We start from the raw sequence: 14,426 nt of genomic DNA on the forward strand, positions 1-14,426 counted from the left end.
CATTTTCAATGTATACAAAATCGCCTGTATTGAATTCATTTTCTTTTCTGTTTTTGTTAAATAGTTTTTTGTTATATTCATGTGATTTTATAGTGTTATCTAAAGCTATTTTTCTATCTTTCTTCCAATCTTCTGCATTTTTATGTTCTTTAAGTTCTTCGGGTAGCATATTTGTATTAGTCCCATCTAGTAGGTACTTTGGGGTAAAACCTGTTACTGAGTGTTCTGTTATATTATATTTATCAATACATTCTCTTGCTATTGTTGTCCAAGCTTTCTTTTCAGTAGATTCATTAATTCTGCATCTTATTTTATTAACAATTGTTTGGTTTAATCTTTCATTTAAGCCATTTGAAAAAGGTGCATTTAAGGCTGTGAATATAAGTCTGATATTTTGTCCTTCCAAAAAATTTTTAAATTCCTTAGAGTTAAGTCCTGGGTATTGGTCTGTTAATATTATGTCTATCTTGTTTATTTCTAGTGTGTTTTGAACTATGTTTATAAAATCGTTGGCAGCTTGGGTTTTTGAAGTATGTATGAATGCGTATCTTGTATAGTGATCAACTAAAAGATGGAGGTATCTTTTCGTTGATCTTTGACCACCAAACCCACCGATCGTATCAATCGACACTATCTCCAATGGTTTTGTTGCTGGTCCTAATTGTGACATCAGTCCATATTTTGCTTGACCTCTAGATTTATTTCTTTTACAAATGTCACATGTTTTGCAAATTTTTTTTATATTCTCTATTAATCTTTTTGAAGTATAATAAGGGTATATTCTGTTTATCAGTTGATTTATGCCAATATGACACCAATCTATATGTGTATTTCTTATTAATTCAATACTCAATTTTTCTGATAAGACTATCTTCTTTTTATTCTTATTTAGTTTATAAATTATACCATGTTCATCTATCATTTTTTTCTTAAGTTCTTTTAATGCAATGTTTTCATCTTGATCTTTTTTTATTTCTTGAATTTTGATTGTATTTACTATCTTTAATGCTTCTTCAGTATTATCCATTGATTCCAATACTGGGTTTCTGCTAAGACAGTCTGCTTCAGTGTTGAGTTTCCCTGGTATGTATCTAATATTGAAATCAAATTGAGATAAGTAATATGTTAGATCACATAACTCTTCGTATGTTATTGCTTTTATGTTAAGGTTCTCTAAAGGTTTATGGTCTGAATACACTTCAAATTTTCTTCCAAACAGCCAGTGTTCCCAATATTTTACAGCTTCTTTTATTGCTAAACATTCTAAATATATAGCTTTTTTTCTTTTTTGTGTCTCATTTAATTTTTTTGAGAAATAGGCAACTGGTTTTTCCTTTCCATTTTTTTGTGTCTGTTTCAATATTGCACCTATACCTTATATTGAAGCATCTGTAAATATCTTGTGACGTAAAAAATTGACCTATCATCAATAGCACTATTTAACACATTAATTAATTAAATTAGTTATTGTGAACATCATATAATTAAGTGTAACTGCTCGGCAATTGGTAATGCGGTGTTATTGTCTAGATAGTATTAATTTCGTGGTGAATAAAAACTAATTTTGAACATTATAATTCAGTAATAACATAATTAAATTTTTATAAATGCAGTCGCACATTCCCTTTTTCTATTTTATCTGTTGTACAATCGTTCATAACAAATTATCATTGTGATAACAAAACGCCCAGCTGACCACTACAGTACTGTCAATCATTCAACCGGTCCCAGATGTCTGTCAACGAGGCATGCACTGATGTCGGCGTTTGTTTCCCCTTCCGGTCCATGTGTGTCGTCGCCGACAAGTGGTCTGGCCGTTTTGTTCAAATGTGTTTTGGCCGGTCGTCTTTTCTGTCTCCAGCCTTCTACTTAATTTTATTTTGCGTATATTGAACATCTCATGGCTGCCTAACTTTACTTTTGCCCTGGCGATCGAGCTATGGGTGAAGATTCATTTGTTGGCTACGGCCTGAGCATCATGATAATATAATTTGGTAACTTTGTACAGCATTCCTGTTTTTCTTTATTTTTATCCATTTCATTGTTTCCTCTATTCGTGCATTGTCACGAGGTTTCTTTAAAAATGACATTAATATATTTTAAATATTTTAATATGATTATTCTATCTGATCTCTTGGCATATTTGCTCATTGACTATTGGTAAATTATTGTAAAATATCATTTTCGTCCATTCTATCATTTTTTTTATTATGTTGAGTGTAATAAAACCTCACATGTGTTGGACCAATCTCGACGTGCTTAGCAGTCTCAAGGCTCGGTATAAAAGGCCTAGATCCATATTGACCGATGTCATGTTCTTAGTTTGAGCATTATTGCAATGATAACCATTTTATTTTATTCAATATTGGAAAGTACGATCCTGTCCCTTGGTCAAATCGAACATAGTCAATACAGCAGTGTCAGAGATTATTTTTTCCCTCATGTCCCTTTTATTTTATTTGTCCTTTAGCTCATTTAATAATTTGTAATAATTTTAACTATTACTTGAAATATGTTATATAAAAGAATTTGTAATTTTATTTTATTTTGAACATTTGTAACTGACATTTATTTTATTGTACTTTGGGCATTATTATTTTAGTTAAACTCAGGATATAAAATAGAACATCATCGCCTATACTACTTGTCTACCAGTTTTTAATTCCTTTTCCCCTAGAGTTAAGGTAAAAACTTAGTAAATTAAAACAACAAATGTATCAGTTATATTTTTAAAATTCCACTATACTCCGGTCTGGTAGAGCCTCGGCTAGTGGTGAATCCAACTTCGTTTGGGTTTATGTGCTTCATCGGTGATAACCTCACGGTTAGTTATCGGTGAACGTCACAATCTTAATAGGCAAATCTCTGTCAAATATTTCTAGCACTGGTTGAGAACATAATAATTTTTTTATTTCCGTAAATGATTTTTCACAATCCACAGACCAATTAAATTTCACATCTTTATTCAATAGTCTGTGTAATGGATCTAGTATCGTTGAGATTTTCGGTATGTATTCGCGGTAAAAGTTTATTTTACCTAGAAATTGTCTGATATTTTTCTGTGTTTTTGGTGTAGGAAAATTATGTATTGATACTAAGTTGTCTTTGATTGGTCTTACTGTATTATTTTCTATTATGTGTCCGAGATATTTGATTGACTTTGATGCAAATGTGCATTTTTTTAATTTCAATCTAAAGCCTTCTTTTATTATGGCTTCTAAAACTTGTTTTATTTCAATATGATCTTCAAAATTTTCTGAAAATATTAATATGTCATCTATATAATTTTCCGTGAAGTTTTTAAGATTATTTTTTCTTAGTATACTTGATAAAATTCTTTGGAAGATTGCAGGTGCCGTTTTTAAACCGAATGGTAGGCAAGTCCATTGATAGTGTCCTTCTTGAGTTATAAGGCCTGTTTTATTTCTATCCTCTATCCTTAATGATATTGACCAAAATGCTGAATTTATGTCCAGTGATGTAAAATATTTACAGTTTCTGGCTTTAATTATTAAGTCATCTATTAGTGGAAAAGGTTGGGCTTGGGGTGTCACAATTTTATTTAAATCTCTAAAATCAATATATAGTCTAGTTTTTCCTTCGCCTTTTTTTAATGCTAGAGTTACAGGTGCAGCGAATGGGCTATATGACTCTTCGATTAAATTTTTTTCTAATAGTTTTGCTACTTGCTGTTCTATTTCTTTCTTGTCTTCAATTGTACATCTATATGGTCTTTTACTACAAAATTTATCCACTAAGAGATCTATTCTTGCTTCATAGTCTTTAACGGTCCCTATATCATATTTATCTTTGGCAAATATTGTTTTATATTCTTCTATCAGTTGTTCTATTTTAATTTTTTTAATATCATCTAAATGATTTAGATTTATTTTAAAATCTTTTTCTTTAATATCATCATTAAAATTTATTTCTATTATATCATCACTATGCAATTGTTTTTGGCTTATATTTAAATTTTCATCTTGAGTTAATTTAAATTCTTTTATTAGATCTAGGCCTATCAAAGTCATGAAAGTCCTCATTTTCTACAATAAACACATCTACTTCTTTTTCAATATTGAAAATTTTTAATTTTATTCTTGTTAATCCTTTTGTGAGTGACACACCACTAATTGTTTTTAATTGTATTTTGTTTTTATCTTTATTAATATTTATAGTTTTTATTAGTTTTTTATTAATCAATGAAACTTGAGATCCTGAGTCATAGATCCCTTCTAGTTTTATTTTATCTTCTAATACAATGTTTAATTTAATTAGTGGTGTGTTTATTCGTTTTTTGTTTCATCATGGATTTTTACATCTATTATAGAATTGTTATTTACCTTTTTTATTGTAGTGTTTTTTTCTCTACTTTCTTCATTTTTTTTAAACCAACATTTTTAATTAGGGTGGTATTTAACACCTTTACCCAAATCTTCTTACAAGGTTTCTTTTCTTCATATTTTTTTTTTTGAGAGTCTAATGTAAATTTTTTTTTCTAGACATTCGAGCTGTCTCAATTCATTAAATAAGTCTGTTGTTTCTTTTAATTCAGACTTATCAATTTTGTTCAGAATAAATTCTGGTAGTCCTACTGCAATCAATGCTATAAGTGATTTAATATCCATATTTTTATTAAAGTCTATTAAAAGTTTCTATTTTTTCATAGCATAATCAGTTAACGAACCTTCTCGATATTTAAATGATAGTGCATAAATAACATTATTCCATCCGTTATCTGTGAAGCATGCTAAAAATCTATTTTTCCATTCTGACCAACCTGCATTTACTGTTAGTCTTATGAGTGTAGAAGAGTACCAATCTAAACTTGGTTTATCCAAAAATAATTTTAATAATTCAATTTTATCTTCATTTTTGTTAATTTCAAATCTAGAGCAATCTTTTTCAAAGCTTTCTATCCATTGTGTAGAATTAGAAGTTTTGCTTGAAAATTTTTCTATTAAAAGTTTTTCTGATATTTGTTTTAAATTTTTTTCTTTATCTTTATATTTTGTAGTTTCTATGAGTTTTTCTAATATTTCTTTTAGATTATGATCTTGTGTTAAGTTTGTNAGTTTCTATGAATTATTCTAATATTTCTTTTAGATTATGATCTTGTGTTAAGTTTGTGTTCTCTTCATCTATTTCTTCTAAATATTGGTCTTTAAACTGTAAATTTCTATCTTGGTCAATGTATGTCTCCNCTGTAAATTTCCATCTTCGTCAATGTATGTCTCCTTTAATTCCTTTGTCATCGTAATCCACACTTTTCTTATTTGGTTTCTTTTCTTTAAAGAATTGACTAATTTTGTATAGTTGTTTGTTTTTCTCAATTCTACATGATCTCCCATGTATCTAAATTCATCTGGCAATATATATTTTTTACCATCCTCTGTACAAATCGAGGTTAAGGCTATTACATTTGTTTTAGGATCTTTAGGTGAAGTAACCACCATAAATTCAAATTGAAAATTGGACATTATAAACAAATTCTGTTGTTTTATAAATTGTCATAAAAATCCAATTAGCTACCTGTATTTACAATCCCATGTGTATTATACATGTATATTAACTCAAAATTTTGAAACTTTAAATGTTTATATCTAATAAGCGAATAAAGTTATATTAAAAATTCAAATGACATTTGTTATTAAATTATAAATTATAAATTATAAACATTTTATTAAATTCAAAATATGTGTTACCATTTAAAAAAACAAAGTTGACACCCTTACCAGGCATAAGGGATGAACTTAAAAAGTATTACATAGTTAATAATTCAAGAATAATGTGTAACTAAAGATAATAATAAAAAAAAATATTTAAATTATTATAATTCTGTAAGTAATTGAGTGGGTTATGATAAAAAAATTACCCTGTATATATATATAAACAAATTTTTATTGTGACAGTCCCCGACACTCGTGCCACCTTTATCAGCCGTCGCCCTACTATGAGTATTTTTTTTTTGATTGACCAAAACCGCCTGCGTACCATACGCCTGACTTATATATATATATTTATATATTCCTACCGCCGCTGCCGCCGTTTAAACCTCAGGTTTAGCGTTCCCACCGCGCACCGCCACCCATAAAATATGGCTATAACACGTGAATGATACATTGTCACACTTAAGTCCCCTAATATATATATAATGGAGTTATAATCTTTTAACAATAATATTTTCTAATAATAATAATAACTGGTTTCTCTATAAAACAAAGTTATTTATTAATAACAAATTTTATTTAAATTAGTATTATTACATTACCTGTAAAACAAAGAAACAACAGATTAAGTTTATTATTATAATCTTTAGTGTTATTTAAAATTTACAAAGAAAGTAGTTTGCTTAATTAATAATTTTTAACAATGATTTGTTTTAATTAACATGTTTTTGTGTTATCACACTTTACACTTTCTTATCATCTTATATAGATAGAAAATACTTTCTTTACATATATATACACATATTTAGCCACTATTTCAATATACATATATATATATATATTTACATATATGTTAATATTCCTTTATATATTCCTACAGCCACCGCTGCACCCGTATATGCCTCGCGTATAACGTTCCTCCCGCCTCGCCCACCCACAAAATATGGCTATACCTTGTGCTTGCTACGTTTACGTACTTAAGTCGCTTTATAAAATGTATCATTCCGATTACGGGGGATGATTCTCGTATCATCATTTTTCGTCACTACCTCATTGTTCCGGGAATTTGCGCGTCTGCTGCTTTCCTTTGTTTGTCCTACGTAACGTTACGTAGGACAAACAAAAAGAAATATAGGGGTCAGGTTTAAAGAGCACTTAAGAAATATTAAAAATCAAGAAATTGAGAAATCTCCAGTGGCCGAACATTTATTGACACATAATCACTCTATTAAAACCATAAAACTAATTAAAAACGTAAATAATTACAAAGAACTTAATATCAGAGAAGCAATAGAAATGTTTAAAAATAAAAACAATTTAATTAATTGGGATCTTGGCCCACTGAAAAATTCATTATTAAACTTGTGTAAACTNCTCCCCCTCCCACTGTTAAAATTCTTATGAGAATTTTTATTAGCTCTTGATTATTTTGGTAATAATTTTGTAATGTGGAATAGTCCTATTTCTTCATTCCTTTTTCCTATTTTAATTTTAAATAAGGTATTTGATATTTTCTCTATTATTTTGAAAGGTCCAATCCTGAGTTCATCCAATTTTTTTCTGTTTAATTTATTTCCGTTTTCAATGTATACAAAATCGCCTGTATTGAATTCATTTTCTTTTCTGTTTTTGTTAAATAGTTTTTTGTTATATTCATGTGATTTTATAGTGTTATCTAAAGCTATTTTTCTATCTTTCTTCCAATCTNGATTATTTTAAAAATTATTTTTAACTTTTTAGTTCGGTGTGCTTTAAAAGCGTGTTTTTTTAAAATAATTAATAATAAATTATCATTTTTAAAAAAAAATTATGATTTAAAATAATGGTAGAGGCGACAGTGGCACATATGGAGGGTCTATGAGGTTTGGACCCCCCATTGATGTCTATTGTAAACTAGGGAAATTGTTTTGAAGACCTCTTTTTTTTTTTTGCTCAACTAAAAAACCCAAACCAACACTTATTGGGGGGCGGAAAAATTCCTAAATTCCTAAATGTGACAACACATATACATGTGAAACTAATATAAGCGTGTTAATAATGAAATTCAAATTAAAAAGAAAATCTTGTTTTAAGTAGTATTATTTGTATCAAAATGTTCGCCCTAGGTTAGTTGTGAAGGCTTTGATGGATTTTAGAGACCAACCATAGTATATAGGTGTAGAAATTGATGAAGAATGGTACAGCCATGTTACAAATTATATTCAGGCAAAAACAGAGGAGACAGATTTGTTAGTTAGTGAAGAGTCCAATGAGAGTGACAATGATGAACCAATCAATCTATGAACTATAGACACTATGGTTGAAAATGGTGACTATGTGTCTTTTGTTCCCGGTGAAGGCATGAGACCCTTATCCATCCTAATCGATGACCGCGCTGAAGAAAAAGCGTTTCCTAATTTGTGTGGTGGCTATTCTAGAAAAATTAAAGATCCGTCAAAAATTACTCCAAGGTAATTAGATCAGAACTTTTGAATTCAAATAGGCGTTTTGCAGCAGATGCGCCAAATTTATTTTTCAAATGTAAAGTTATTGTTCATAAACAAATTTCAAATAATTATGCGAAAAAATTAAATTTAATAGCTAACGATGTTGCAAATTCTGAAAATCTAACGAAAATGATTGATGGTGATCAAGGCTACCGTTTATAACACAATTTACATAATTCGCCATCACTTTTAGCCACTATAAGGAAAAATACTTTTGTGATGGTAAGACAGTTAGTTCACCCTACTATATTTTTAACAATTAGCCTAAGTGAGTCATCATGGAGAGCTTTATTGAAAATATTGTATAAATTACGACGCAAAATTGGCGAATATCTGACGAAGACTTTTTAAATTTACCAAATGAAGAAAAATCAAATGTAATCAGAGAGGATCCTGTTGTTTGTGCTACATATTTTGATCAGAAATTTAGAGCTTTGTTTAAATTGATATGAAATAATAATGGAATTTTTACCATTATTTCTATTGTGTTGATTATCAGCATCGTGGAAGCCCACATGTTCACGTGATTTTATGGCTTGTGAACGCACCTAAATTCGATCCTGCAAAGCCAGATACATATGACGCCTGTGTAACCCTTATAAATAAGTATATACGATGCATGGTTTCCGAAGACAGTCCTGCGAATGCATATAGCAAATCAAAACAAACTCACCGTCATACACATACATATTATCGTAGTGCAAAAGACAAAGAGACTAAAAATTATTGATTTAATATACATTATCAATGAAAGAAACTTGTATATTAACACGACTAATGACGGAAACCAGTTCAAACTATAAGGGACGGTTACATAAATACAAAGTTTTAATGCAATACCTAAAGAATTATAAATCTACAGAGATCCAACCTATAGAAGAAATGTTGTATAACGAATATAAATCTATTATTAGGCTTGGGATTAAACGACCCTTGGTATTTTTAAAAAGAGATATAGAACATCGTATAGTATTTAGGTTTAATGAAATTTTATTTCCCTTATGAGAGTCCAACATGGACATTCAGTTCATTTTAGATACATATTCGTGTGTCAAATATGTCATTGAATTTATAGGGGAAAGTCAGAGAGGTATATCTAAGCTTATGAAAGACATAGTGGTAATACGGGAGAAGTTGATAAGGAATAAAGTAAGTAACACTGGTTGATTTTCTACTTGGCGTCGAGTCGTTTAATAAGAAAAATAAAAACAAGAATTGTAACACGAGAAAAATTATATTCGAACCAAAAATAACAGTAATACTTCTAAGAGACCGTCGACAGAATGATAAAAGATAACCGAATTAACGGTGGCGATTTGGTTGATTCAGCGGACGGTGAATCCAATGTGATAGGTGTCACGAAGATGACTGACTGGACGTATTATTGCGGCGGGGTATTCGACGCTAGGCATTTGTTGGACTTAACACCACGACGATAACGCGTGTGTGTAACGGTTCGGTTTACAGAGAAGCAGAGGCTGAGAAGGAGCTGACACGATCGCGGGGTGTCAAACGGGTGACAACACCGTGGCCGTGTCAGTGGAAAGCTTAAGATCATCGTCAGACATATCTGTGAAAACACAATTATGGAAATTGCTTCATTTTCCAGAGGTGAAGAAATATCTGCTCAAAAATCGGTCTACACTTGTTTAAATGTACAATCATGTACATTTACTGGGCACGTATTTATTAATAAAAGTCATTCGAATAAAGAACTCGCATGGTTAAACCTATTGCACTACGGGGTCTAATGAATCCTGAATCTACTGACATACTTTGAGATGTCCTAATAGTATATTATTCGTGTAGACCACTTTATTACGAAAATTGAACTCTAGCTAAATTTGTAGCTGATTTTGAAATTAAAAGTAAACAAAAATCATCTGAAAAGTTGTATAATTCTTAGTCTAGTGATACAATAGACACTCAATCAAATAATGATATATGTTATGAAAATAATGTTCTAATTCGAAAACCCAACAAGTTTATGCACAAGGTAAAATTCGAAAAATTAATTTTAAGACATTGGTAGATTATTTCAAAAGCAACAGTAACTCTCTTTCCCTTAATTTTATCCCGATTAGTTATTTGATATATAATTATAATATATGAATAAATAATAATTATAGTAATTAAATTTAGTATTAAATTTGAAACCCTTCCTGTGGACTAGTAAAGGGTCAAATGTTCACAAAAGTATAAAAAATGATAGATAAATACCTCAGGTATCAATAAAAAAAAATTATATTGATTCGGTCATATTTAAAAATGTTATGGAAAATTGAGGTAAAATTGTCGAAAATTAGCGATTTTTAAATTTGTAATTTTTTGGAGTTTCCCCATTTACGAGGAACGAGGGAAATTTTTTCAATTTTTGAGGATAATGTCTTCGACTAGATAAGATTTGTGATCTTTTGACGTATCGTTAAAAGAAATCGGTTTGGTGAGAGTTGAGAAAAAGTGATAAAAGGTAAAAAAAAAACATCATAGTAAAACCAATACCCTCTCAGTTTCGCATCAAGTAAGAACAAAAAAATTTTTTTTTAATTAAAACTGATTTTGATTATTAATATGTTAAACATAAGGGAAATGATATATTTGACTTCCATTACGTTAATGTTTTAAGAAAAAATATGGAGTGAAGTAAGGAAAATTATTTCAAATAAAAAAAAAAACCCAACCGGACTTCCGCCTAGGCAAACTAGGCAGTTGCCTAGGGCCCTTACTTCTTACCTGTTGGGGGCCCTCGGTCAAATACCAAAAAAAAGATGTCACACAAAATGAATCAACGCGTAGAAATGATGTTATACTATATTGTTTTTGATGTATACTTTGATAATGTGTAGCGTATGAATACATTTAGTGGTGCTTAACAATGATAATTTTTTCGTTCGATTATAATTATAGCCGTAAATACCCTTATGACCGATTATATCTTTATAATAAACGCAATAGTTGATAGTATAAATAAAATATTTCATTTTTATTATAAGTTAAACATATTTAGGTTTTATCTATTTTGAAAGCCAGGCTTACGATTATTACCATTTCATTTTCTTTTGGACTCTGGTCGTTTTGACGTCTCCTGACAAATTGTGTGAATACAATTTTGCAGTTGTTAATTTTACTAATTAGTTATAATTAATTTTCAAAAATTAATAATAATAATTAACCTTCAAAAATATTTTTAGCTTAAGCTAAGATGAACTGGATACATTACAACTATAAACGAGTAATCTATTGTGATGATTCTGCTAAGTGGGTACTGGATGATGCTATAATTGAATACCTCGTTCAAAATGGACATTGATTTTTCTTCTTCAAAACGACAGTATGCAGATACTATCAGGTATCTATCCCTATCACTTTTCAGTCAGACATTACCTAATGGCGAAATACAAGCTCGGCTTTGGTTGATAAGTCTAAAGAAACTGTATTCTGTCACCCTTGCAAAATTTTTAAAAAGTCGGGGACTCAAGCTAATGATAAAGGGTATAACGACTGAAAAAATGCAGGTCAGAGAATGAAAGAACAAGAAAACTCAGACGACCAGATCTATATGTGTAACACTGTTGACCAGAAAGAACGCAAGTGGTAGGGTTGACAAGGGAATTGTCATTCAAATAGAAGAAGAAATTAAATACTGGCATGAGACTTTGAGACGTGTTGTGGCTGTTGTAAGATCACTGGCTGTACACGAATTGCCATTTAGAGATTCGCAGGAAAAAATTGGATTGAGAAATAATGGGCATTATATTATATCTCTAGAACTTTTATCTGAGTTTAATCCTTTTCTAAACGCACACACATATCAAGTGTCATGGAAATAAGGGATGCGGCATAATATTATACCTTTTGTCTAAGATATGTGGTGAAATTATTGACATCATGGCAGAAAAGGTCATTAGTACGATTGTGACAAAGATAAAACAAGCCAAATATTTTTTTATTTCTGTAGAGTCGACTCCTGATATCTCCCACGTAGATCGGTTTTCGTTCATAGTGCGATATGTATCTAAAAAAGAATGTCCCCGTTGAACGATTTATAAGATTCGTATGAAATTATGGCCATAAAAATGAAGACATGGCCACAATCGTTCTCGATACATTTAAAAATTATAAATTGTATATTTATTTATTTTTAAATTATAAACGGGTAAAAAAGCCCTTTAACATAATCCAATAGAATAAATGCAATAATTTCTTAGTTAACATAAATTAAATGAAAAAATACACATTTAACTAAATACTACTCAGATTTACAATAAACAATTAGAAATAAACAAATTACAATACACAATTAGATAATGCATTATAAGTATTCGACTTGAAGACATCACGAGACATAGAGAAAAAATTAACAAAAGTTTAAAACTTTATTAGCTAACAAAAGGACTAGAGGAAAATATGATGCTGAGCTATAATTAGTGGTTAAGAAAGGAACATAAAATAGTTTAATAACTTCGAGGTTTATTTGACTAGCTCTAAAGCCAACTATTGAAAATAATTCTGGGCAATCTACATAACCATTAATAAGTCATATAAAAACATAAGATCACTAACTCGTCATCTAAGTTCACAAGATGTAATACCTAACCGAATGTAAATAATATGAATCCCTAGAAAGACTAATAATCAATTTAAAACAGATAGATTTCGTAAAATTGTATTGGACGTTTTCTAATAAATTAATGTAAACCGCATAATTAGGAGACCAAACTAAAGAACCAAACTCAAGCTTTGATCTGACAAGAGAAAAATTTAACAATTTTAAAGTAATTGTGTTTTTAAAATATTTAGTATTTCTATTAAGAAAACCCAAATTCTTAAAAGCATTACTGACTGACAAATTTATATGTCTAGTAAAGAAAGATTATCCTCAATAATTATTCCTTAATCTCTTATGAAATCAACCCTAGTTAAACTGAAATTACACAAACTATAGTTAAAGAAAATGGGATCTTTTTTACGGAAAAATGATATAACTCTATCTGGTCCATCAGGACCAGATCCAGAATGAATATCTCATGTAATTAAGTATACATAAATCTCATTTTTGCTAATCGACCATTCGTGTAAGTTAAGAATATTTTTTGATGCATGTGAGGATATTATAACATTTGATGAATTAACAGGTTCAACATATACGAGGGGGACCCTAAAGTAACGGAAATTATGTGTTGGGTGGGGAGGAGAGCCGTGGAGAGAGGGAGTGGGTTCTTTAGTAGTTCTCTTTCAAGAGGTGACTCTCGCTAGTCAGTGTGCAAAGTCTCGTTGTTGTAAGAATATCCGTTCGTCCGTGAGAATTTTTCTAGTGTAACGGCTTTTTCCGTTTCGGCGAAAACGTGAGATGGCTAAGTGCCGAGAGGAAAATGTGCCTGTGAACTTTTGTTTTTCCGCCCGCGGAAACCCTTGCGATGCTGAAAACAGCTTATGGGGATAATGTTTTGAGTAAAATGTGTGTCTATGACTGGTTTTCACGTTTCAAGAATGGATAGATGTCAATAGAAGACCAACCTCGTTCTGGGCGCCCCTCAACTTCAAGAACGGACGAAAACATTGAAAAAATCAACACTATTATGCGTGAAGACCATCGCCGAACTATCGATCAACTTTGTGAGATGTCTGGACTGTTATGGAGTTCCATTCAGAGGATTTTATCTGAAGATTTGGTCATGAGAAAGATCGCTGCCAAATTTATTCCTCGCCTTCTCTCTAACGATCAAAGGGAGCGTCGACTTCAGGCCTGTCTTGAGCTACAAAATCAGTTAAATGAAGACCCAGTTTTTTTTTCTGAAGGTTATAACTGACGATGAATCATGGTGCAATGGGTACGACCCCGAAACAAAGCAGCAATCAAGCCAATGGAAGATGCCCCTTTCTCCTCGTCCAAAAAAGGCACGCCAAATGAAATCGAACATAAAGACATTGCTCATTAGTTTCTTCGATTGCTGAGATGTTGTGCACGCAGAATTTGTTCCTCCATGCCAAACGGTCAACCAACATTTCTACTTGAAGGTTTTGAAAAGGTTGAGGGAGAACATCCGGAAAAAAAGGGCCGAGGGGATTGGTGTTACCAATATTAGTGTTAGGATTTATTCGTCGTAATTCTTCAAATTTCAAATTTCGTATTGTTTAGTTGCTTTATATAGCTCTCTTGTTAGATCGACTTAAGAATATGGAACATTATCTGGTCACCTTTCACAGCAGTTGACAAACGCCGAATTAATAAGGTTCAAAATAGATTTCTAGGTTTCGCTGGTTATACCCT

This window comes from Daktulosphaira vitifoliae, unplaced genomic scaffold (genome assembly GCF_025091365.1).
Source record: "Daktulosphaira vitifoliae isolate Bord-2020 unplaced genomic scaffold, ASM2509136v1 Scaffold_2, whole genome shotgun sequence".
In the NCBI taxonomy this organism is placed as follows: domain Eukaryota; kingdom Metazoa; phylum Arthropoda; class Insecta; order Hemiptera; family Phylloxeridae; genus Daktulosphaira; species Daktulosphaira vitifoliae.